We start from the raw sequence: 26,306 nt of genomic DNA, 5'->3' as shown, positions 1-26,306 counted from the left end.
CTAGAAAACTACAGTTGATCAAAAAGAGTGAACTTTTGTAAGTGCGTAAGCTGACGTAAATATGTGAACTTAACCTACATATGTAGCTAAGCTTCCTGAACCACACCACCAGACCTAACCAGAATTTAACAGAATTTAACAACAAATTTAGATTAACTTCGTCGCCTGACCTAATCTTGAACCACTTAACAGCCCTGTTTGACGATAATGACTGGTACGATCCAGACAGCGTCCGATGGCCCCCTCGTCTCGCTCACTGGCGCTGGCCAGCGTGGACTAAACTGTTAAACATATCTACACAAGAAATATTTTGTCATATTGTACAGCAATAATATTTGAGGCTTACTTAAAAAAAAATTCACAATGTCTTTGTTCAACGCGTGTGTGTTCCTGTGTGCCAAAGATCTCACGGGAAATATAATTGGCTTGCTTTGTACATTTATACATGCAGTGGACAGGAAAATTTGGTGTTTAAAATTCAAGTTAGGCTCAAAGGTTTTATATATATATATATATATATATATATATATATATATATATATATATATATATATATATATATATATATATATATCTTTCTTTTTTTTCTTTCGTACTATTCGCCATTTCCCGCATTAGCGAGGTAGCGCTATGAACAGAGGACTGGGCCTTAGAGGGAATATCCTCACCTGGCCTCCTTCTCTGTTCCTTCTTTTGGAAAATTAAAAAAAAAAAAAATGAGAGGGGAGGATTTCCAGCCACCCGCTCCCTCCCCTTTTAGTCGCCTTCTACGACACGCAGGGAATACGTGGGAAGTATTCTTTCTCCCCTATCCCCAGGGATAATATATATATATATATATATATATATATATATATATATATATATATATATATATATATATATATATATATATACTGAAGTTCCTTCTCCGTTCTCAGAGTTAATGTTTAACCAGGTTAATTGCAAAGGCATGGGTATTGTTTTCAACCAGTTTTTAGTATCACATTTTAACATTACATTTAGTATAAATCCTGCACGACCTAGCCTAGCCCAACCTACCCTAGCCCAACCCAGCTCCGTCGGGTGGAGAGGTTGGTGGAGGGGGAATTCCACCTCGGACGCGGAGCGACACGTGAATTGCTTCTAAAGCATTGAATTACAGTCGTTCGCTCTTGCTGGACTGGCTGTTAAGGGACCCTGGCGGAGGCCATGCGAACTACCCGTGTCTCTACTGCGCAACCTAAGGCACCTACTGCGCAGCGTAGGGAGATACGCCGCCCTTTTTCCCCCGCACGTGAGGCAAACCCTGATGCGTATTGCACACCGTAAATCCGCTATGTAAACAACGACCCGTGTTTATATTACTGGTATAATACGCAGCGTAAACACGGCCAAATACGCAATGTATTACATAATCTGCCGATTTTTGTCTGTTATCTACAATGCGCTGCTTAATTTGCTTGCTCTGTAAAACAAAAGTCTATTAGCCAACATGGTCTATTATAATCCACCCATCTGTAGGTGGAAGCCCCGGGTATACAATACGCTTCGTTAATCGGTGTTGTAAACAACTTTATTACCCTGTAAGCCACACTGTAAATCTGAGCCTTTTTTTTGAACCATGTAAATCCGAGCTTTTTTTTACCATGTAAATCCGAGCTTTTTTTTTTTGCACCGAGTTTTTTTTTACCATGTAAATCCGGGCTTTTATTTTTTTTTACACCGTAATGGAGACTTGGCCCGTACTATAAGAAGAGATGTATGGTACTTAAGTGGCACGATTGGGTTGGCGGGGTTAACGAGGTGTGCGTAATGGCCAAAAAAGTAGGAACTGTTTGCCACGCATTTTGATTAGCAGCAATACGGGGTTATGGGGCGCAATACGAGATGGGTAGCCGAGCCTGACCTGACCTGACCTGACGGGGGAGGGGTGTGGGGATGAGTGAATAGGTTTTGAGAGGTCAGTCCTTGGTGTGTGTGTGTGTGTGTGTGTGTGTGTGTGTGTGTTGCTCTGGGGGGTTGTGTGTGTGTGTGTGTGTGTGTGTGTGTGTGTGTGTGTTGTTCTTTGTGTGTGTGTGTGTGTGTGTGTGTGTGTGTGTGTGTGTGTGTCTCCTCCCTCTGACTGGTCCTAGGCCAGTCTCCACTAACAGTGTTGTGGGTATGGGAGGTTATGGGAGCTGGGGAGTCTAGTGGTGGGGAGCTGAGGATGACTGGTGGCTCCTGGATATTCCTCCCTTACCCATTTCTCACCCATCATTCTCTTAACCCATTACACCATTAGCGTTCGTTCCATAAGGCTGTAATAGGATATATATATATATATATATATATATATATATATATATATATATATATATATATATATATATATATATATGTATGTATATATATATATATATATTCCTATGAGTCCACGGGGAAAATGAAACACGAAAAGTTCCCAAGTGCACTTTCGTGTCATAATCACATCATCAGGGGAGACACAAGAGAGAAACATAACAGTCAGTTGATATACATCGAAGAGACGAAGCTAGGACGCCATTTGGTAAACATGTGATTGTCCAAAACATGTTTATTTATTTATTTTCTTGACCACGAGTGTAATTGTGGTGTCACGCGCCGAGCGAGCGAACACTCACCCACCCACCCGAACACACTCAGCGAACACTCACCCACCCACCCGAACACACTCAGCGAACACTCACCCACCCACCCGAACACACTCAGCGAACACTCACCCACCTGACACACACACACACACACACACACACACACACTGACCAAAATCCCATGGGGGATTTACCTGCGGAGGGATTTGATGACCGAGTACAGTCTGACGTGGACATTAAAAGACACACCGGCCGTAGCCCCACTGCATCAGACGCCCACACGCCCACACGCCCTCACACATCCCCCCCCCCCCACGCCTGCCCCCACAGTCACACACCCCACCGGAACTGTATCAAGATGTAGGAATGTATTCCTTCCCATCTTCTCGTCGTCCGGAGGATTTATTCAGACGGAAGAAATCTTGGCATACACTCGCACTCATGCATGACCTAATGGTTGAAGAAGGAGTTTTCTTCATGGTGGCAGATCGGGTTACGTGACTGCATTGTTCCACCGACGTTGCTTGCTTGCATTCTCTCCCGAGTGGTCGATTAGTGCGCTTCACCGCAAATTGCATCACGTCACACACGACACCTACCTACATAATATATATATATATATATATATTCCTATGAGTCCACGGGGGAAATGAAACACGATAAGTTCCCAAGTGCACTTTCGTGTAGTATTCACATCATTAGGGGAGACGCTATCATATTTCTCTCTTGTGTCTCCGCTAATGATGTGATTAATACACGAAAGTGCACTTGGGAACTTGTGTTTCATTTCCCCCGTGGACTTAGAGGAATACACTTGATCACGCGCTCAACTGTGATCTTTTCCAGTATACATATTCCTATATATATATATATATATATATATATATATATATATATATATATATATATATATATATATATATATATATTTTGCTGTTGTATACATTGACGCCATCTTGGTATTGCCGACGAATTCGGAGGTGGTTTACAATTGTTTACATCCTTATCTTCTCCCCCCTTCCATGTTGGAACGTCAGGTGGACGCAACGCCCCGATGTATATTGGAAAAAATGTCTCCATTTGGGTGTTGGAGGAGAGAAAGGGAGGATGGTTGGGGGTGAGACGGAACTCCAACAGCTGGGCCAGGGTTGTAGAGAGAGGCGGGTTGGTATGGGGTTGTTGTGGGAGTGGAGGTGTGTGTGGGTGTGGGGGAGAGACATCTCAGTGCTGTGGAACACATGGACCTCTTCCATCAAGGGTTAGAAGGAGTGAGCGATTGGATAGGGGTGGGGGTGGGTTAAGGGGGGCGGGTGGGTGGGTTTTAGTGGGTGTTTGAGGAGGGTGGGGTAATGGGGTTGGTCGGTATCTTGTGGGTGGGGCGGGGACGAGACGGCTGGGCTGGAGGAGGAAGGAGGTGAGGAGGTGGGTGGGGGTCGGGGGGGGGGGGGCGTCCAGGGATCATTGCCAAGGTATATACATTATCACCAGGGGAGGGGGGGGGGGCGGCGCCGTACATACCGCAAGCATTATGTTTATATTAGTCGGGGGGGGGGGGGGGGTGGGGGGAGGGAGGTATTGTCATTGGCTTCATATACGTCTGGCGGCGTCTCCTTGAGAAGTCGATTTCCCCTCCCCCCACCCCCCCTATCGCCTTTTCTCTCTCTCTCTCTCTCTCTCTCTCTCTCTCTCTCTCTCTCTCTCTCTCTCTCTCTCTCTCTCTCTCTCCGTACGATCAAGACGCGTGCCGTCTCTTTGAACTACTAGTTTTCTCCGGCTTGTCAACTGAAGTCAATTGTCTCTGTCTCTCTCTCTCTCTCTCTCTCTCTCTCTCTCTCTCTCTCTCTCTCTCTCTCTCCCTCTCCTAGCCATGGACTTACATTCCTGCGCCTCACGTACATACATACATACTCTCTCCATAAGGCAAAGTGATGGGATGATGGGGGGGGGGGGCTATTTTGAACGTGTTTATGCCCGGGTCAACCTGACAAGCCTTTGAAGGGAAGGATAAACACACACACACACACACACATACACACACACACACACACACACACACACACACACACACACACACCTCCCTCCCTCCCCACTTTTATTTTTTTTTTTTTTTTACGTGGGCGTCAAAGGAGGAGGAGGAGGAGGAAGAAGAGGAGGAAGAGGAGGAGGAGGAGGAGGAAGAGGAGGAGGATGAAGAGGAGGAGGAGGAGAAGAGGAAGGGGAGTAGGAGAGTAGGAGGAGGAGGAGGAGGAGAGGAGGAGGAAGAGGAGGAGGAGAAGAGGAGGAGGAGGGGGAAGAGGAGGAGGAGGAGCGGGGGGGGGGGGGGAGAAGGAAGGCCCATGAGGTTGTAAATTAGCCTTTTGTTCTGTATATATATATATATATATATATATATATATATATATATAAATATATATATATATATATATATATATATATAATAGGCAACTCCTGGTTGGTGCTGCTGGTGGGTGAGAGTTGGTGGTGTGGGGTGCCCGCGTATCAGGGCTTGTGTTGAAGAAGGGAACTACTTCATTTCCCTCGTTAAGGTAGCTGTGGGAGGTGTGTGTGTGTGTGTGTGCTTTGTTCAGACGGTTCTGGTGCGGTGAGGGGCTGTTCAGTACACAGGATAGGCAGCCATCATTAATTGCATCATTGATTACCTCATTAATTATGCATGGAGTGCAGATAGGTCATTGAACTCCGCATCTTCCTACAAACGATCGTCAGATAATTCTTCTTCTTCTCCTTCTTCTTCTTCTTCTTCTTCTTCTTCTCCTTCTTCTTCTTCTTCTTCTTCTTCTTCTTCTTCTTCTTCTTCTTCTTCCTCTTCTTCTTCTTCTTCTTCTTCTCCTTCTTCTTCTTCTTCTTCTTCTTCTTCTTCTTCTCCTCCTCCTTCTCCTTCTTCTTCTTCTTCTTCTTCTCCTTCTTCTTCTTCTTCTTCTTCTTCTTCTTCTTCTTCTTTATTATTATTATTATTATTATTATTATTATTATTATTATTATTATTATTATTATTATTATTATAAATATTATTATTATTATTATTATTATTATTATTATTATTATTATTATTATTATTGTTATCATTATTATTATTATTATTATTATTATTAGTAGTAGTAGTAGTAGTAGTAGTAGTATTTGTTATGCTCGATCGCCATTTCTCGCGTCAGCGAGGTAGCGCCTGGAACCAGACGAAGGAAGACCCATCCACTGATTTATACATATATATACATACACACTCATACACGTACATTTACATACATATACATATCAACATATGCACGTATAGAAGTACACACACATACACATTATTGTTATTATTATTATTATTATTATTATTATTATTATTATTATTATTTATTTATTTATTTATTTATTTAAGCCAGAATGCTACCATTGGTAGTTTATGAAATATAACTGAATAAAGATGGTATAAATGAATGACACACACATCATTGTATTACCCCATGACAGCTGTGACCTTGCCCGATTGTATGATCATACAATAACACAATACACCTTTGGCCTCTGGACACGCCCACGGGACTTCCAGTCGCGTTGGCTAAGGGGGGAGGGGGCCCACTTCGTCAGATGGGGGGAGGTAGGGGGATTGGGTGTGTGGGGGGTGTAGCTGGGGGGGGAGGGGTAGATAGTTAAGGGGTTGTTATTATTTGTTACCGTCTTAGAACATCAGGTAACCCATTGTCCAAAGGGGCCCCCGCCCCGCTCCCCCCCGCAGCCAACCTCGAGGCTGCGGAGCAATCAGTAGCAGGGGAAGGTTGGATTCCTTTCGATTTTCATGAGGGGGAAAACCAAGATGTGTTGAGCTGTTAGACGTAGAGCTTTCTGACGATAAGAAAAAAAAGAAGAAGATATATATAGTGATTTCGTCTGTATGGGGAGTGGTCTACACCAACCCTCATCCCTTCCTCTTCCTCCTGAGAGAGACTCGGTTGCTTACGGTCTGAAATCAGTCGTCTGAAGTTATAGTTCTGAAGATTATCTGCTGTGTCATCTCGTCATTGTGTGTCCTCTTCTGAGACATAGTTAAACGGGTAATGAGAACGTCCCTTTTGTTTTTTTATATTTAATACTGGATATTCCCATCTTTTCCAGAGCTATGTAAATTCTTATTTATATGGTAATATGTTGATTTATATGCATTGCAGATTATCCCACGAAATTATGCGTCAGTAGCCACAGGAGAAATGGTACAGATGGTTTGTGTTGTTAATATTAACCTCAACGCATAGTTCCGTATGAGTGAATTTAGCTCCGGGTAAATATTCATGTTGAAGTACAGTTGTCCAGTGAAGTGTAGGGGAGTAGCTAGCTTGTCTGTGTGTGTGTGTGAGTAAGGACTTCCCTGCACTGTCCTTGGAAGTATTATTGCAGAAAAAAACAGAGGGATATACTCGCACACACACACACACACACACACACACACACACACACACACACACACACACACACCTTACTTACGAGTGCCTTAGACGAAATTATCCTCGAGGTAGGGGTGGCGCGTAGGCCTCACCGCACGCGGTAGTAACGTGTGTGATCTAGTTTGAGAATTCCTGGTCGGTCGTCGTGGCTGCTCGGTACGAGGCAAGGTCGACCCTGGGGTCAGAGGTACAGCTATATAAAGAAACGATTCTTGCTCTAATGGCCTCGTTACGACCCTTGAACACGACGGTACGACCCTTGAACACGACGGTACGAACCTTGAACACGACGGTACGACCCTTGAACACGACGGTACGACTCTTGAACACGACGGCACGACCCTTGAACACGACGACACGTTCCTTAGATAGAGGTACAGCTACATAGAGAAACGAATCTCGCTCTAATGGCCTCGTTACACCTTCCTCGCCTTGTTTTTTTTTTTTTCTTTGCTGGACCAGATAATTGTAACCATAACATCCCAGTTTGCGTCAGATAATATTGACCTGAGAACGAGAACCTCCATCCACGCGACTGGAGGATGAACAGTAACGATCAATTGGCGACATTTAAAACGCTGGAGTGAGATGATAAGGGAAGATATGCCGTGGATAATATTAGGAGTGAGGGTGGGTGGGGTGAGATGATAAGAGAAAGATCCGCTGTGGATAATATTAGGAGTGTGGGAGGTGTGGGGGAGGAGGTCTTCTCGTCTCTCTCTTTGATCAGACCCCGCCTGCTGCAGGGTGTTGGCCATGATGCTATTAGACCTCCGGGGTTTAGTGTTGTTAATACCGTAAGGAGCTGAGTAGCATTTCCAATACCCCTGTCACCGTTTTAGGGATGGTGAGACCCAGTCTCGTTCGTACACAGTTTGGCTCCCCATTTTTCTTAACAGCAGTGTGTGTGTGTGTGTGTGTGTGTGTGTATTCTACGGTGGTTAGGTCATAAACTGAGGCTAGTGGCTTCGTTATGTACAGTTCATGCATTTAGGGTAGTGGCTTCTTCGTCATGTACAAAATCATGCATTGAGGGTAGTGGCTTCTTCGTCATGTACAGATCATGCATTAAGGGCAGTGGCTTCTTCGTCATGTACAAAATCATGCATTAAGGGTAGTGGCTTCTTCGTCATGTACAAAATCATGCATTTAGGGTAGTGGCTTCTTCGTCATGTACAAAATCATGCATTGAGGGTAGTGGCTTCTTCGTCATGTACAAAATCATGCAATAAGGGCCGTGGCTTCTTCGTCATGTACAAAATCATGCACCTAAGGGTAGTGGCTTCTTCATGTACAAATCATGCATGGCGTGTCATTCAGTTTAGCTTCGAGTGGCCTTCGGCTTCAGCTTGGGTGATTAGCGTCCCAGATGGGCAGAGTCGCCTAACATGGGGGGATGGGGGGGGGATGACCTCAAGCGAGCCTTGCGCCGCCTGGCGAGCGACAGGGACGACTTGTTCGGGCGTGAGCGACGACACGTATCGGGTAGGCGACGACATGGACGACAGAATCCGCTGGTCGACCAGGACGACGCATTTTCGCGGGTAGGGCGAACGGCCGACGCATCTGGTGAACGACCCATTCGTAGGCGACGTGTGGACGGACGACGCGTTCGTTAAGACGGAAGACGCTGACGCGATCGTCTGTGTCAGGGGTCTCCAAACCGGAAGACGCTGACGCGATCGTCTGCGTCAGGGGTCTCCAAGCCGGAAGACGCTGACGCGATCGTCTGCGTCAGGGGTCTTCAAGCCGGAAGACGCTGACGCGATCGTCTGCGTCAGGTGTCTCCAAGCCGGAAGACGCTGACGCGATCGTCTGCGTCAGGGGTCTTCAAGCCGGAAGACGCTGACGCGATTGTCTGCGTCAGGGGTCTCCAAGCCGGAAGACGCTGACGCGATCGTCTGCGTCAGGGGTCTCCAAGCCGGAAGACGCTGACGCGATCGTCTGCGTCAGGGGTCTCCAAGCCGGAAGACGCTGACGCGATCGTCTGCGTCAGGGGTCTCCAAGCTGGAAGACGCTGACGCGATCGTCTGCGTCAGGGGTCTCCAAACCGGAAGACGCTGACGCGATCGTCTGCGTCAGGGGTCCTCCAAGCCGGAAGACGCTGACGCGATCGTCTGCGTCAGGGGTCTCCAAACCGGAAGGCGCTGACGCGATCGTCTGCGTCAGGGGTCTCCAAGCCGGAAGACACTGACGCGGTCGTCTGCGTCAAGGGTCCCCCAAACCGGAAGACGCTGACGCGATCGTCTGCGTCAGGTTCTCCAAGCCGGAAGACGCTGACGCGATCGTCTGCGTCAAGGGTCTCCAAACCGTTGAGACGCCAGGCCATAAAGAGACGATTAAAAAAAGGGCCAAAATAAACGAGACAAGGAGTAAAAGAAGAATTGATATTTAAGTTGGACCTTTTTAAAGGCCGTGAGAATCACTATTAATTTTTTTAAGGACCTTAACAAAGCCAGGGGGTATTTTAGCCTGGGAAGTGATCGTGCTATGTTGAGACTTGCTTTGTTAAATAGGCGAGGTTGGTCACCCTCGATGTATTTGGTTATGATGGTAATTCCTTTGGGTAGGACGGTACAGTTCTTAAAAGTGCGACGGTACACGGCAGTACGATCCTTGAGGCACGACGGTACGATCCTTGGACGCGACGGTGCGACCCTTGAACACGACGGTGCGACCCTTGAGCACGACGGTACGACCCTTGAACACGACGGTACGACCCATGATCACGACGGTGCGACCCTTGAGCACGACGGTACGACCCTTGAACACGACGGTACGACCCATGATCACGACGGTACGACTCTTGAACATGACGGTACGACCCTTGAACACGACGGTACGGCCCTTGAACACGACGGTACGACCCTTGAACACGACGGTACGACTCTTGAACATGACGGTACGACCCTTGAACACGACGGTACGGCCCTTGAACACGACGGTACGACCCTTAAGCCAGACGGTGTGATCCTTTGGGGTGGACGGTACGACCATTGGAGACACTGAAGTTAGAATCCTTAAGCCCGATGGTACGTTCCTTGACCACGTGCTCAAAGGGTCGCACCGTCGTGCTCCAGGGACGTACACCGACGTGTTCAAGGGTCATACCGTCGTGCTCAAGGGATCGTACCGTCGTGCTCAAGGGTCATACCGTCGTTTTCAAGGGGTCGTACACCGTCGTGCTCAAAAGGTCGCGCCTACGGGCCTAAGGGTCGTACCGTCGTGTTCAAGGAGTCGTACCGTCGTGCCAGAAGGTCGTACCGTCGTGCCCACGGGGTTAGACCACGTGTCCCCGACACTGGACCTTGGAATCCGGAGGGAACGAGGTGTAATACAGCGGTTTCGGTCAAGCGAGGCAGAATATTGCGTCACCCCAGCGAGCTAGTTAAGTGGGCTCTCCCCCCCTCCTTCTCCTCCCCTGCCCCAATCACTGGGGTTGGGTGTGTGGGGGGTTGGGAGGTTGAGGGGGCACACATTAGCCAAGACTTGAGTGACTGCGGTTTGTTTACGACAGCTGACGGAGCAATCGCCAAGCGCGTCTGCTTTTGATACGATGCAGCCGGCACAAGAAGGCATATCATGATGACCTGCCGAATGAGATACGAAGCAACAGATTTCATTGATGAGGGGGGGAAGGGGACGACCGACCAGACAGTTGGTTATTCCTCCTCCTCCTCCCTCACCCCCCCCCATGCAATTACATCATGAAAAGATCTCCGGATGCTTCGGTTTATGGGAGTGCATGGGGTCTCTGAGCAGACCAGTGTGGACGGGGAGGTATATATTTTGGGAGGTCGTGTTTTGGCCTAAGGTTCTTCGGATGACCCGATCCATCCATTGGGTTGGATATCTTCTTATTGACCCATCCTCCAGGACGGTGCCGTTGGACGGCGATGCCGCCATCCTCGTGCACGACGGTCTGACCCTTGGGGTATTGCCGTAACCTTGGGCCTCTCGGATCCCTAACCTTCAAGAACACTCGTGCTCAAGGGTCGACTCGTCGTGCTCCTAAAGTGGTCATCAGTGATGTCTTCATCGGTGAGGAACTGTAGCGTTCCTCCCTGGCGCCTCCGTCGCTGCAGAGCTCCTCGTCTGGACGCCACTGGGGACCTCATGAGTCATGGTCACGTCATATACTCCCACGGGTCCTTGTCAGCGACGCCTGGGCCTGCCGCTGGCCGTGAAGTGAGCGACGCGTTTCCGTACTTGGCGTCTCCTTGTTACCCCAAGGGGGACCATCGTCCACGGTCCTGTGCTGCTGTGCTCATACCATTAACACTGTGGGCGTGGTCGACCACCGACAGGCTCATAGATAAAAAACACCCGTGCTGCAGCCGCGGTAGGGGTCAAGTGAAGCAGTCTGTCTAGCAGTCCAGGGGGCTTTCGGACGCTGAGACACCCTACGCCAGGAAACGTCCATCATGTGACTCCTGGTCCTTCAGTGTGTGGAAAGGACTCTGATGCCGCGCCTCCCACACTTTTTCAACGGCAGGATCCTCATAGGACATCGTCAGCGCCCGTCTCCTGCAGCAGCCTCAACCACGGGACCTAACTCACCGCTCACTTACCTCGAGACCTTGGCAGCTGCATGTCTCTCCTGTAGAAGGTCCACGAGACCTGGCATCCAATGCGACGACTCATCTGCGGAACACCTGCCTCACCGCGCCTCATCCCCCACACCGGCTGCATGCAGCCATTCACCAACCAATACATAAATGTCTGGTGGCACCAGCACCTTCACCAGTGGCTCGGGAAACATGCCCAAATCACCTCACCTTTCCTCAACCCACCATGCTTAATCCTGCACTGCTTGCAACAGCTCGCCCTCAGGTCTGTCACCTCTGTACTCACTCAGGAGAGGAGTGTGTTGCGGAATCTCCCTCTCGGCTCAGTTACCACAACAGACGAGAGAGTTAAAAACGTAAGATTAAACCCACTGAAATGGCGAATGAAGAAGGGGGTTAGTGCTGCTTGTATATGGCAAGTTAGGTTGACATGTCGTGTTTGGGAGCATTTGAGTTATTCCTGAGTGATGTCCGTGCTCTCTCTCTCTCTCTCTCTCTCTCTCTCTCTCTCTCTCTCTCTCTCTCTCTCTCTCTCTCTCTCTCTCTCTCTCTATATATATATATATATATATATATATATATACACGTATGTAAAAAAGTGAATCCATTAAAATTCATTCAGAACACTTATGACTTGATCGTTAATGAGCTTCCGTTTCTACGTTAGATCCAGGGTGTGGCAAGTATGTTTTGATCTTCACCGTGTATGTATAAGGATACGACTAATGTATATATAAGCACATACTTCGTGTATGACTGCATGATTTAACGTTTATTGTTGGAAGTGGAAAATGCAGTACTGGGGGGGTCTTGCGAAAACCTCATAGGATAGAATTTTGTGTTGGAAATTGGTTAAATGTTGACTTAAAATCATGAAAAACACGGCCTTTCCTGGTTGGCCCTTAATGGGGCGAATGCTGCCTCGTTGATTTTATGTTTCAAGCGATGTTTGTAAATTAAAGTGTGAGTGAGTGGTTACTTCCTCTTGACATGTCAGTTGTTTCCTGTTAGGGGACGATTGGAAGAGAAAGTCGTCTGTATGTATATATATATGTCTCTTTTGTTTATGTGTATATATATATATATGTGTGTGTGTGTGTGTGTGTGTGTGTGTGTGTGTGTGTGTGTGTGTGTGTCATATATACGTGTGTGTAGTTTTAACTGACTATTTACATGCCATGCATTCCCGATATGACATTAGATTTTACCCAGAACTACAAAGCGACCTCTGACCACACACACACACACACACACACACACACACACACACACACACACACACACACACACACACAAAGAACTGAACGAAGATCTCTTTTGTCCCCCCCCCCCCCCTCCACATCATTTGTTACAGGTATAGAAGACGGGGTGTGGACAGATTGGCTTATATTACCGTCATTCTTCTACGTGGGCGTCGGTGCGCTGCGCGCGGGGCTCGAGAGCATGATTTTTGTGTGTTCAGTATCTGACATTCAGACCTTTTGAGATGTTCACGTCTGACGTGTCTCCATATTCATCCTCCCCCTCCCACAAGGCATCAGTAATGGGGAGGAGGAGGAGGAGGAGAAGCTGTCGAAGCTCCCCCGCGCGCGTGTTTACCTCCCATCCGTATTGTGTACATTGGCCCCCGTTGATGTAGCGTTGTGCCTGCGTGGTCAGGGGCGCTGGCAGTTTTGATGGCTGGCAGAGCTGACATCTTCCAGCGGTATGTATTTACATAAGAGCCCAAGATTGAACACCAGAAATAGTTGACTCTCCCTCACTCCCCACCACCAGCACCACCCGGTAGCATCTGTGTGTGTGTGTGTCTGTGTGTGTGTGTGAGATGAGGGCCACTTGTGTGCTTGGATGTGCTTGATGGTGATGGTGCTTAAGGCGTATTGAGGTTTTCCCGAAATCTCCATATGTGTGTGTGTGTATGTGTGTTTGTTTGTGTGTGTGTGTGTGTGTGTGTGTGTGTGTGTGTGTGTGTGTGTGTGTGTGTGTGTGTAGAGCTCCCCCTCCACCCCATACAACCATGTCTCCCATGCCACCCCTTACCCACCCACCCATATGGTCCAGGTGGAGGGTGTCTGCTTGCCGAACGGACCCCCTCCTCCCTCTTCTTCCTCCTCCTCCTCTTCCTCGGTCACTCTTGTCGGTTGCTTTCCGCCCCTCCTCCTCCATCTCCCCCCCCCCCCCCCCCCACACCATGTGCGCCCCACCAGTGGGCCCCCCTTGCCCCACCGCCAGTGCCAGCCCCTCACACCCCTGACCCACGACACCAAGGCACGAGCTGCCGCCGCCCCGTTTTCATCCAGTAGTTGCCCCACCTCCCTCGCCTTCGTCCGCCCTCCTCCTCCAGCAGCAGTATTGCCGCCTCCTCCTCCTCCGTCAGCGTCCGCGAGGTAGCCACGACCTTCCCCCGGCGGCGTCTCACCGAACCATTGACCCCTCCTCTCCTCCTCCTCCTCCTCCTCCTCGAGCAGCGCCTCCTCACTCCCCCTTCAGGTTCAGGATGCTGGCCCAGGGGACGGAGCAGCGAGCCATGGCCAACAACTACTTGGTCATCTTCGCTCTGCTCCTCGTCATGTACATATTGTGGCACGTCGTGTTCTAGTAAGGTAGGTGACGACAACTCCCTCCCGTCTGTGCCGCCTCCTCTTTGGTCAGCGACACCATTTTTTTCGTCCCCCTGAACGAGGCGTTGCGCCAGCACCCTCTGTGAGTGGCATACTGAACCTCACTAGTTCCTTATGTGTTCCTTACCTCCATTATTTTCCCACACCCCACACACCCGCGAGACATTCTTGAGTGCCATTTGTTCGCCAATGGGTCTCCAAGGGTAGTTGGTGTGTTAGCTAAGTCGTCCCCCACACGATTCGTAAAGGACCCTCTTGGTTGTTGGAGATGTGTCTTGTATATTTGACTGCTGAAGGCATGTGTGTGTGTGTGTGTGTGTGTGTGTACTATACTAGTAGCATGGTTCTAAAGTCACCAGGTGTACCCGAAGCGTTTGGATACGGCTGCCGGGGCCCGCGCTGTGAGCGGATTGGATGAGACCTCGGTTGCTGGTTGGTTCAAACTTGTGTCGTGTCGCGTCGTGTCGTGCCGTCATTCGGCTAGACGTATCAAGACGTGTGTGTGTGTGTGTGTCTTGCGATCGTTCAACAGTCGTGCCCTGCCTTCTGTCTTGGCATTGGCAACTATATTCCTAGTTCGAGTTGTTCTGTCATATATTTAGGGGAAATGTTCTGCTTTGCGATATATCGACAGTGGAAAATGACACTCACGTATCTCACACTCTTCGTAACTTTGCTGATTCCTGATCTGATCCATGTTACTTTGTGATCAGTTGGGCTCATTTGATACACCGCCAGTAGGGTTATGATACCGAAGCGTCTCATTTGTGGGAAAGTATTCATTTGTAGGTGCTTCGAATCTGTACGTATTCATTCATTTGCAAATGCTTCGAACCCTGTGTCGCTATTGGCGTCAGCTTCCCGCTGGACATTGATTGTGTAGCGAGTCAGTATGGTTACTGGATGGCCGGTGGCTGCTCAAGCATAGGCCGTTGTGACTTTTGTTTCTTTCCTCACACTGCTGGGCTTTAGCGATTGAAAACAAACCCCACCCACCCCCCCTTCCTTCGTGCCTTCCCATACATCTTCGTCCAAGACTTTTAGATAAGTTTCCCTCTCTAGCTCTCTGTTTCCCCTTTTTTACCTCTTTATTTCTTTTTCTTTTTTGATTCATTTAAACTCTGGGGTTTCGATGAGAGCTATTGGGTGTGACTGGAGCCTCGGACATGCAAGAAAAGAAAGAAGCGAAGTTACCTTAAAGAACATTTTTGAACTTGCGCGTAGTACGGTAGGGGGTAACAGACAGACAGACAGACACAGACAGACACAGACAGAAGTCCTGGGCTAGGACGCCTGATTTTGGTGTTAAGATGGTAATAGCTTCTGTGTTTCATGACCAAGTCTGTTGATTTGACCTGTGTATAATTATTATTATCATTATTACCTTAGTCATTAGCAAGAGTGTTGATTGGCCTATATGATTAGTATTATAATTACCCTAGGATCCCTCTGCCCCCGCTCCCCCTTCTAGATGGGGCTCCTAGTATTACTCTAGGACCCCCATTTTCCCTGCGGTTCCTGCTCCATGACGCCGACTGTAAAAAAAAAAAAAAAGAAAGGGACGGGATCGACTCCTCTCTCTCTCTCTGTGTTTATGTGTGTGTGTGTGTGTGTGTGTGTGTGTGTGTGCGTGTGTGTGTGTGTGTGTGTGTAGTTTGATATCTGTGCGCTGCTGAGAAGGAAGTGCTATCCTACTCCTTTTTTTTTTGGGGGGGGGGTGTGGTCATCCCATCCCCATGGTCATCTCATTCCCATAATATGGGGAGGGTGTGGTCATCTCATCCCCATGGTCATCTCATTCCCATAATATGGGGGGGGGGGGGTAGTGGTCATCTCAACCCTCCATAATATTTCAATTTTGCGATCTCCCAACTCTGTCGTAAGTCGTGTGCTGGTCATCGCTCACAACACTTTCGCGTCGTACTTGACGTATTTCCGTTCGCCCGTCGCGTATACTGCACTGTATAAGGGGCTGCTCTCACGGCTCTGTCTCTCACGGCTCTGTCTCTCGCGGCTCTGTCCCCGCTCTTTTGAATGTCCTCGACTCTTTCTTTAGCTTCGTTTCTCTCATGCAACCCAACACGCCCCTCCGTTGCTCCTTCTGGTCATCTGCGCGTCGCCAGCGTTCCCCGGTACACGACGCCCCGGGGGATCTCTCGCTCTGTCCCCGTCTTTCCATATCGTCTTACGTCAGGCATCCGTCCAACGTCCCTCCGGCATCCGTCCGACGCCCGTCCGTCTTCCGTCTGACGTCCGTCCGTCTTCCGTCTGACGTCCGTCCGTCTTCCGTCTGCCGTCCGTCCGTCTTCCGTCTGACGTCCGTCCGTCTTCCGTCTGACGTCCGTCCGTCTTTCGTCTGACGCCCGTCCGTCCGACATCTGTCCGTCGTCGGCCCGTCCGACATCTGTCCGTCGCCCGTCCGTCTGACATCTGTCCGTCGCCCGTCCGTCGTACCACATAGAAACATGTTATATATAATCTGGGAACCAAACGAACCACTTATAAGAGAATATGTCCTCCAGCCATGAAAGTGTCTACGATTGTGTCCACCATCACCACCACTACGTCAGAATGATCGGTTCCTTAGGGCAAGACTCGTAAAACTCCGGCCGTGACATATTTTTTCCCCCTTGAGTTATACCACTTGTCATAAAGGTTTATAACCTTGCTTCACAACTCCCCATCATCGGTTGTGAGACCTCATACAGATTTTGGCTTTGTATTTTTTGAAATTGTTTCTAGATATTCCATAAGGGTACTTCACTCGTTGTTTTTATTTTGTCTTGTCTTTTTCACATGGTCGTGTCTTGCCCACTACCTTGCCTCTCTTCTTCCACTCTTATTCCCCCATTATCCTCCCGCTGTACCATCTCATTTACCCATCTTCCTCCTCAACGTCTGGGACGCTGTCGTGTATAACATGGATTTCAGGACCTTGAGGTACTTCTGCTGGTCGATTTTCTTCGGCTGGTCGATTTTCTTCGGCTGGTCGATTTTTTTCGGCTGGTCGATTTTTTTCGGCTGGTCGATTTTCTTCGGCTGGTCGATTTTCTTCGGCTGGTCGATTTTCTTCGGCTGGTCGATTTTCTTCGGCTGGTCGATTTTTTTCGGCTGGTCGATTTTTTTCGGCTGGTCGATTTCTTCTGCTGGTCGATTTCTCCACCCAACAGCTTTAGGGTATTGTAATAAGGGCTTATATAGGGAAAACAGGCTTCCCCATACAATGATGTAGATTGCGTTGTTTAAAAAAAAAACCCCCCCCCCCCCCCCCCCCAACATATCAAAGGTTATGATGGCAATTTTTTCAATACTTTGGCCATTTCTGGTCATTTCCTGTGATGATCAGTTCCTTGGTCCTTAACAAAGGGTAATGTCCCCTCTTAATTGAAAAGGTCGTTAGGTGGTAGACAAGGGGTCGTTTATTGGTAAGGAAACTTGATGGTTGACCTCAGATCACATTGCTATGAATGAACTCTTCATCCCGGATGAACTGTAATGGGACAATATGATATTCTGTATCTCCAGTGAAGTGAGCATTTTGATATTTATGTATTGGCGTAAGTGATGCTTGTGTCATATTCGCCTCACATGGGGTACATCCCTGAGCTCGTCTTCTGTTGTTGTCGTGAGCACGTTTTCTGTGACCCTGAACACGTTTTCTCTTGTTATCCTTGAGCACGTTTTCTGTGATCCTGAACACGTTTTCTAGTGTTATCCAGAGTACGTTTTCTGTTGTCCAGAGCACGTCTTCTGTTGTTATCCAGAGCACGTTTTCTGTGATCTTGAACACGTTTTCTAGTGTTATCCTGTGGACGTCTTCTGTTGTTATCCTGAGCACGTTTTCTGTGATCCTGAACACGTTTTCTGTCGTTATCCTGTGGCCGTTTTCTCTTGATCATCCTCAGGCCCGTCTTCTGTTGTCATCCTCATCACATTGTTTCCTGTCATCCAGAAGATCACATTATACAAAAAAAGAATAAAAAACGGTGTTCACTCCTATTGTGTTTTCCCCCACCTTCGTGCGCACGCGCGCCGTCGAGATGCTGTCTTATAGACATGTTGGAGTCGTTTTTCGTTGTACTGGCGAGGTGGCTGAGTGGGAGGGTGGGGTCGGGTCTAAGATCGTAGGCGAGGGGTGAGGGGAATGAGTGACTCGTACATGCCTCGTGAGTCCGAGTTTCCAATGGGTGTACGTGTGGTAGCGGCCATGTGTGTGTAGGGTGGGGGAGGGGGAGGGTGGGGGGTGTGATAGTGTTCGGGACTTGGGGTTTAAGGCGGAGGAGGAGGGATGGGCGGCTGCCTAGTGTTCCCTGGGATATTTCCGTGTGTATTTGTTTGGCCGGCGTCGTGTTTGTTGTGGGAAGGAAGGAGGAAGACGGAGGAGGAGGGGGGAGGAGTGGAGAGAGGGGAAGGGCGAGGGGGTTGGGGTTGTGGGGGTTGGGGGGTCTGCAAGTACAGATACGTGAAGTGTGAAGCGGGATGTATATATATTTTTTGTTTGTTTGTTCTCTCTCTCTCTCTCTCTCTCTCTCTCTCTCTCTCTCTCTCTCTCTCTCATGCTGGAGGGGGATGGTCGGGTCGGTCACGAAGTGGTCTGGGGTAGGTGGGAAGCTGGACAGCCTTTCCCTTCTTGTAGTTCAGTTTCCAAAAGATGGAACAGAAGTCGTCAGTTCGGGGCGCTACTGGGCTAACGCCGGAAACGGCGATTAGGTATAAGGGAATACTTTGTGTGTGTGTGTGTGTGTGTGTGTGTGTGTGTTCTGTACAGGTTTCGCTCACTTGGGGCCCCCATCTCTTGAATTTGCGGTGCTGTCATACAGCTATTTAAACTTTCCACCTCATCTCTCTCTCTCTCTCTCTCTCTCTCTCTCTCTCTCTCTCTCTCTCTCTCTCTCTCTCTCTCTCTCACTCACTCATTCCTTCTTTCCCTCCTTCCTTCATCACAACACCTTGTTATCATCATCTCACAACGCCCTTCACCAGCTTCGCAAGTCAAAACTGTACAACTGACGCCCCCTCCTCCTCCTCCTCCTCCTCCTCCTCCTCCCCCCCTTCTCCCCTCCCCTCCCTCTTAACATTCCCTCCCTCCCTTCCTTCCATCAGAACAACCCCCCCTACCCCCACCCCCTCCTCTCCTCCTGTCTATCCACACACACATCCTCCCCTCCCACCCACACTCCCAGTTTGGCAGCTGGGGGGCACTTAGCATCTCACACATTAAAGTCTGGCATGCCTCACACGATAGATTTGTGGCATATGGGAAGTGCGTGTGCAGGCAAGTGTGGAGAGGGTCGTCATCACCATGTGTGTGTGTGTGTGTGTGTGGGAGGTGGAGGGAAGTGTGGGAGGACAGTAGCCCATTGGAGGGATAGATGGAAGGGGACGTGATGGTCCGTGAAGAAGGCATCTGCCTGGGGACAATAAGTGTTGACTTGCATTATTGCTTATGTGTGTAGATGGAGAGAGAGGATAGTAAAGTAGAGGGCTCCTTCCCCTACCCACCAATATTGATGGAGACAGGACAGTACAGTAGAAGGCTCCTCTCCCCACCCACCACTATAGATGGAGACAGGACATACAACAGAAGGCTCCTCCCCCACCCACCACTATAGATGGAGATAGGACATACAACAGAAGGCTCCTCCCTCCCCACCTACCATTCCCTTCGACACGTGAGCCGACAGGAAATTCCAATGAAAGACCAACATTTAATAATGAGGTAGTATACTGATGTGGGAATTTTACAGGAAAGTATGAATGAAAAACGCATTCCGGTCAGATTACAACCGGGGAAATGCTCTGGGGTAAGTTGGTAGGGAGAGAAAACGGGAGAGGAGAGAGAGAGAGAGAGTTACAGAGGAGTGGAGATGGGGAAAGTACAGAGTGGAAAGTGGATGGATTGGTAAGGAGTGCTGAAATGGAGCTGAGGGATTTGATGCGAAAATAGAAGATCCACGAGATCCAATAAGTGTGAGGTTGCATCTCAGTGAAGTGAGGTTCATGAAAGGGTTTTTTTAAGATCAAAAGAGTGGTTAAGGGAGATCTAATCACTCAAAATGCCCTGGGGAAACTGAGTCTCTCTCGTTTTGAATATGATTCTCCGCTACGTTGCGTGCATTTTAAGAGGCGAATTTCATCTCTATGTCGCAAATGGAATTAAAACCCTGCGTTGTTTCTTTATAATGGAAGTCGAGAGTGTGTGTGTCATCCTAAGTGCCACAGTTAGGGAAATATATATATATATATATATATATATATATATATATATATATATATATATATATATATATATATCTTTTCTTTCTTTCAAACTATTCGCCATTTCCCGCGTTAGCGAGGTAGCGTTAAGAACAGAGAACTGGGCCTTCGCCTTTGAGGGAATATCCTCACCTGGCCCCCTTCTCTGTTCCTTCTTTTGGAAAAAAAAAAAAAAAAAAAATATATATATATATATATATATATATATATATATATATATATATATATATATATATATATATACGACAAGTTTTGGTTTGATAGTGATTACGCGTGTGGCCTCCCCCCCCCCCACCCCGCTCCTCCTCCACAAGGCGACATCTGGCAACCCCTTGTCAGACCTGACCACTCTCTTTAATTATGCCATACCAAATTTCGGCGGTCTGTGGCACGCGCCTCCCCCTATGTTACTTCTCCATCCTTGATATTAAAGGCGTTGTCAGTGCCGATGGGAGTGGACGCTGCCGTCTGCAGACACCCCGTCGTCAAAAGGCAGATCGGAGTGGAAGGTGGAGGGCGGGAGGAGGTGGTGATTTGGCTGATCATGTTGTGGCACGCGCCATGAGAGAGAGAGAGAGAGAGAGAGAGAGAGAGAGAGAGAGAGAGAGAGAGAGAGTGGCTGCTGCTGCTGTGTGAGGGGAAGAAGGATCCAGGGAAAACCCCCCCCACGCTTATAGGTTCTGCTAAATTTGGTCAGAGCCGGAGAGCGCTAGGTTTGTTATGGTTGGCGCGTCATGGTCGGCGGGAGACGAACCGCTACTAACAGCGGCACATTAGCGAAAATCTTGCCATCCCCCCCCCGTCTTTATAACATCAGCCCCTTTTTCCGGGGCGGGGCGGGGCTGGGCGGGGCTGTGGGGCTTGAAAATACCTGCCGCTCATCTCCCTCTCTCTCCCTTCCTCATGACCCATTCTCCTCTGTGCATTGCTTGTGGGGAATTCTCTTTTGTGTTTCATGCGTCACTCATACATCCGGCATGCAGATGAATGATATATATATGAGAGGAAAAAAAAAACCACGTTCATAACTGCGATTTAATGATATTTGAAGTCATTGAAACACATTTGGGACTGCTTTGTGTGTTTACCGTAGTCTACGCAAGTCGGACTTCAGATTCCGTGTTTTCGTTGCGTCAGAGAAAACGGTTTACGATGGAGGGGTGACCAGTGTAGATGGCGCCCATGTCTGTTCTTTGAGTCGTATCTTTGCCTTTGGGTTAACGAACGACCACTAAGGTGTCGTTGGAGGTCAGGGGTGATTTAGACAATCTCCCTTGTAAGGTAGAGGTCTATTGTTGATTATATGATTAAGTGGTGATATGAGCCATTTTCATGAAAATGGGAGAAACAATTTATCTCGGTTCCGGTAATCCAATAGGACACACACACACACACACACACACACACACACACACACACACACACACACACACACACACACATAGTGTAGACGTAATCTTGTGTATAACAGATGTAGATAAAACCACAGGAAACTACTGTTTTGTGGGCAATTTACTGATAAGAGGTGACCCGATACCAATGGAGGGGGGGGGGGGGTGGTCACAGGGGTCGTGAGGATAGGCAGTGAATCTATTCGGTGTTGTTATGGTGTGTTGATAACGTTATCGGGTCCAGTTATCGGCCGATATCCACTGTAGGCTGGGCGACTGTGTGGTGAGTGCGTGGGAAGGGTACAAAACAGGAGACCCCGATGGTCCATAACGAAGGCATCTCTTGTGGCGTCCCGAAAATAGAGTTAGAAACGGGATTGGGAAGAAGATGGGAGCTGCCCACACCCACCTGTCCCTCTGGCTCAACAGCCGGAGGCGAGAAGATGAGCAAGTGGTGCGAAACTTAACCAGGCAGAAACCCTGGCTTGGAGACGCCTCCCTCACAAGGGGGTCTGTGTGGATGGTTTATGGCATAAGACCATTATGGTCCTAGATTATGATTAGATGAATAGACCACATTACAAAGTAAGGGCCACTGAGCTGTGGTATATAAGAATCGTCTGATCGCTCTTAAATAAGTAATTTACACACACACACACACACATATATATATATATATATATACATACATACATACATACATACATACATACATACATGCATATATATATATATATATATATATATATATATATATATATATATATATATATATATATATATATATATATATGAAGTGTGTGAGGGTGCTTTGAGGAGAGAGTCAGGTGTGTGGGGAAGGAGTGTGGGGGGGAGGTCTGTCACTACTGTGGGGTGGACAGATATGTGGGGAGAGCGACTGGGACGATAGAGAGAAATAGATAGATAGATAGATAGATAGATAGATAGAGATAGATAGATAGATAGATGGAGAGAGAGAGAGAGAGAGAGAGAGAGAGAGAGAGAGAGAGAGAGAGAGAGAGAGAGAGAGAGAGAGCAGCGATCCTGGGATTGCCTTGGGGGAAGGAAGGGAAGGGACGAAGGGCGTATATTGAATAGAGGGGGTGAGGGAGAGAAAGAGAGGGGAGGAATGGTCCACTATAAGTGCTTTGAATTTCAGATCTTCCTCCCAGGGTTGGCTTAGGTTTCCAACAGTTTCTCCCCGAATTGTTAGACGGAAGGGAGAGAGAGAGAGGCAGGTGGGGGGAAGAGAGAAATTTGAGGGAGTGTGGACCACTCGCGTTTTCTTCTTGGTATATTTTTGAGGCCCACTGAGCTGTTGTAGGGTGTTCAGGGTACCAGAGTGTGATGTTACGATTTAAATGACTCTGTTCAGTTCGGGTGCAGCGCCTGATGATGAGGTGGGTTGTCTCCACGAAACATGTCGTGCCACATGTTAAGGCAAATTACATGTTATATAAGATTTTATGAACTCATACTAAAGTGCGATTTCACCTTCTCGTGTATATATATATATATATATATATATATATATATATATAGATATATATATAGAAAGACATATAGCTGACACAAATATACTTATATGTTACGGAAGAGTCGATTTTTAAATCAGTTCTTCCATAGTTATCCATTGAAACTTAGTATATGGGAGCCCCCGTTTTCTGTGGTCCAACCGGTTCTTCACTGCTGCGCCTTAACTATAACTTATTTCAGGTTTAACGTAATTAAATGAAGCTGTTGTTAACTTGACTCATCCGTAATACAACGTGGAAGAGCAGTGTGCCCTTATTTAGGTGTCTAAGTTCATATTCCACTTCTGACGGCGAAAATGGGTTGAGGGTACTTGAATAAACTGAGGGGTGGCATTAACCCTACAATTCTTGATGTGTGTGTGTATGTATATAGATGGAGAGAGGATGGTGAGACAGAAGGCTTCCATCCCTCTCCCACCACAATAGATGGAGACATACATGTCAGTTAGAGCTTGGAGACCTTCTCCTCCCACCCACCCTCTATAGATGGAGACAGGATGGCAGAGGAAATGATCTCTACTCCCTCCCACCCACCCACTTCTCCCTCCGGCACATCAGCCCGGCAGGAGACTTGCGATGAATCAGCGCCTTGTGCTGCATGTAAGAGTATACTGACTTGGAAATTTTATCGGAAAGTGCGAAAGCAGAAAAACAAACAATACTGTCTTGATCGGATCATAATTACCGAATGCACATGAAATGAGTATCATTGATTTGTTCAGCCGCGTGCCAGATGCAATGACAGCAACTTTGATGGTATATCTTATGTGCCAGTGTTCCGTAACGCTCCTGCAGTGGAAACGTTTGCGCACGATTGTGTTGCATAGGCTCTCCTTTAAGTCGAGTTAACTTTTGCGCACGTTTGCGTTGCATAGGCTCTTCTGTGAAGTCGAGTTAACTTTTGCGCACGTTTGCGTTGCATAGGCTCTTCTTTGAAGTCGAGGTAACGTTTGCTCACGTTTGCGTTGCATAGGCTCTCCTTTAAGTCGAGGTAACGTTTGCGCACGTTTGTGTTGCATAGGCTCTCTTTTAAGTCGCCATTGTTATTTCTGGTTATTTATGTCTCTCGTCTTGCATGGAGATGTTGCCGTGAATTAAGATGTCGGGAGCGTGGTTGATAGGTGTTCTGTCTATCTATCTATCTATCTATCTCTATCTATAGATAGATAGACGTGTGGTGCTTGCCCAGCCACCCCCACCAGCTACTGTCTGTCACATAAGACAGAGGTATTATACTACATGGACGGAACAGACGTAGCATTTTTTTTAAAAGCTATCTACTGTCTACTATCTGTAAGACTGGAAAGCCCTCCCCCCACCCGACCCTCGCTTCAGCGTTACAGTTACAGCAGTGTCGGATTTCAGGATCTCCCCCGTGTATTACGCTTGCCGCCGAGTTTGCAATCATGACATTTCGGTCATCACAACACACTGACGAAGAACTGCCAGTGAGAACAACTGGTAGTGTAAAGGATTTGAAAGGAAGAGGGAAGGAAAGAAAGGAAGGGAGGGAGGAGAAATGGGACGAGATGGACCAGTTCTTGTAGAACGAAGGAAGAGATGGAATTGGATTCGTCTCGTAACCATCAGGGAGGTAGTTGCTGGGGGGGGGGGGGGGGGGAGGGTCTGGGTGGAAAATGGCATGCAACAGCAGCATTATTGGTTTTGATTCAGCATTTAGGTTTTTGGGGGTTTGGTTGAGGGTGGGGGCGGGGGGGGGGGGGGGCACGTGAGAGGGCTTGGCCAGCTGCGTGAGTCTAAGGAGACCAGAGGAGAAGGAGGGGGCCCGGGGGGGGGTGTCCCACCACCGCCTCCGTGGTCGAGTGCACGGGTTCGAATCCTCGGCACGGCGGTCGGTCCACAGCCAACCCAGCCCAGCGCTCCAGAAGCAAGTCAAAAGCACAACACCGTAGGATTAAAACCTCCACACTTTGGATGTAGAGGCATTAAATAGAGGCATTTGGACAACCTGGCAGCGAAGAGGGTGTATGGCTCCTCACCCTTGTGTGTGTGTGTGTGTGTGTGTGTGTGTGTGTAATGGCCTATCTATACTTCTGGGGTTCCCCCTCACCTTTTAAACCTTCTCGCCTGTGTCATACATACATACAATTCTCCAAACCTCCCGTATATCGCGAGGCGTTCCAAACATAATTTCCTCCCATGGTTTTGATTCTACGAGCGTCCATTGCTTCCTTCCTGCCTGGCCATAAGGTCAAGGGGGAAAACAGGAGTGTACACAGGGGAATAGATTCGCGTCTTCGCGCCCTCCGAGCGACACCAGGTTGAGAAGCGAGGTCGACACACCCCTGTGTTATCAGGTGTCGCATATCACACAGACGTGGTGAAGGAGACTGGGGACATCAAATGGGACACAGCAGTACGAGAGGAAGTGGCGGGGTAACGCGTGAGTTTGGATGTGTGATTGATAACTGAATGTGTGGTTGATAACTGAATGTGTGGTTGATAACTGAATGTGTGGTTGATAACTGAATGTGTGGTTGATAACTGAATGTGTGATTGATAACTGAATGTGTGAATAATAACCGAATGTGTGATTGATAACTGAATGTGTGATTGATAAGGAGATACGGTAGGTTATCTGATATCTATAACGAAGAAGTTAGAATATAACTAACTCTCGCTTCCGTTAGGTAGGGAAACCTTAGAAAAAGAAGAGATGGATCTCAATGTTAGATATTAGTATATAATAGAATTATCTGAGGGTTATGATGTGGTGTTGTAGGTGGCATGTGAACGATCCAAACATTGGATAAGTATAAGGGGACGAAAGGGTAAAACAAGAGTAGCGGATATTTTTTTTGTGTATGTGTGAGAATAAGATAGAAGGATAGAAGAGAGGAAATAAGATAGAAGGATAGAAAAGAGGAAATAAGATA

General features: G+C 47.9%; 1 protein-coding gene across 3 annotated transcripts in view; it reads left to right on the top strand.

Annotated features, from left to right (window-relative positions):
- The window catches only part of LOC139757598 (E3 ubiquitin-protein ligase LNX-like), a 380,167-nt gene that overhangs the window by 30,576 nt on the left and 323,285 nt on the right, over window positions 1–26,306 (top strand). The window contains exon 1 of one of the 3 annotated variants that reach the window (XM_071678229.1): window positions 13,911–14,207. The exons of the other annotated variants lie outside the window; for them this stretch is intronic. The gene's annotated coding sequence lies outside the window, so the exon portion shown is untranslated. Of the gene's footprint in view, window positions 1–13,910; window positions 14,208–26,306 lie in introns of those variants that run through there. 3 annotated transcript variants of the gene reach the window in all.

Source organism: Panulirus ornatus, chromosome 27 (assembly GCF_036320965.1).
Source record: "Panulirus ornatus isolate Po-2019 chromosome 27, ASM3632096v1, whole genome shotgun sequence".
Classification (NCBI taxonomy): Eukaryota; Metazoa; Arthropoda; class Malacostraca; order Decapoda; family Palinuridae; genus Panulirus; species Panulirus ornatus.
This window is presented reverse-complemented; position numbering and strand designations above follow the sequence as displayed.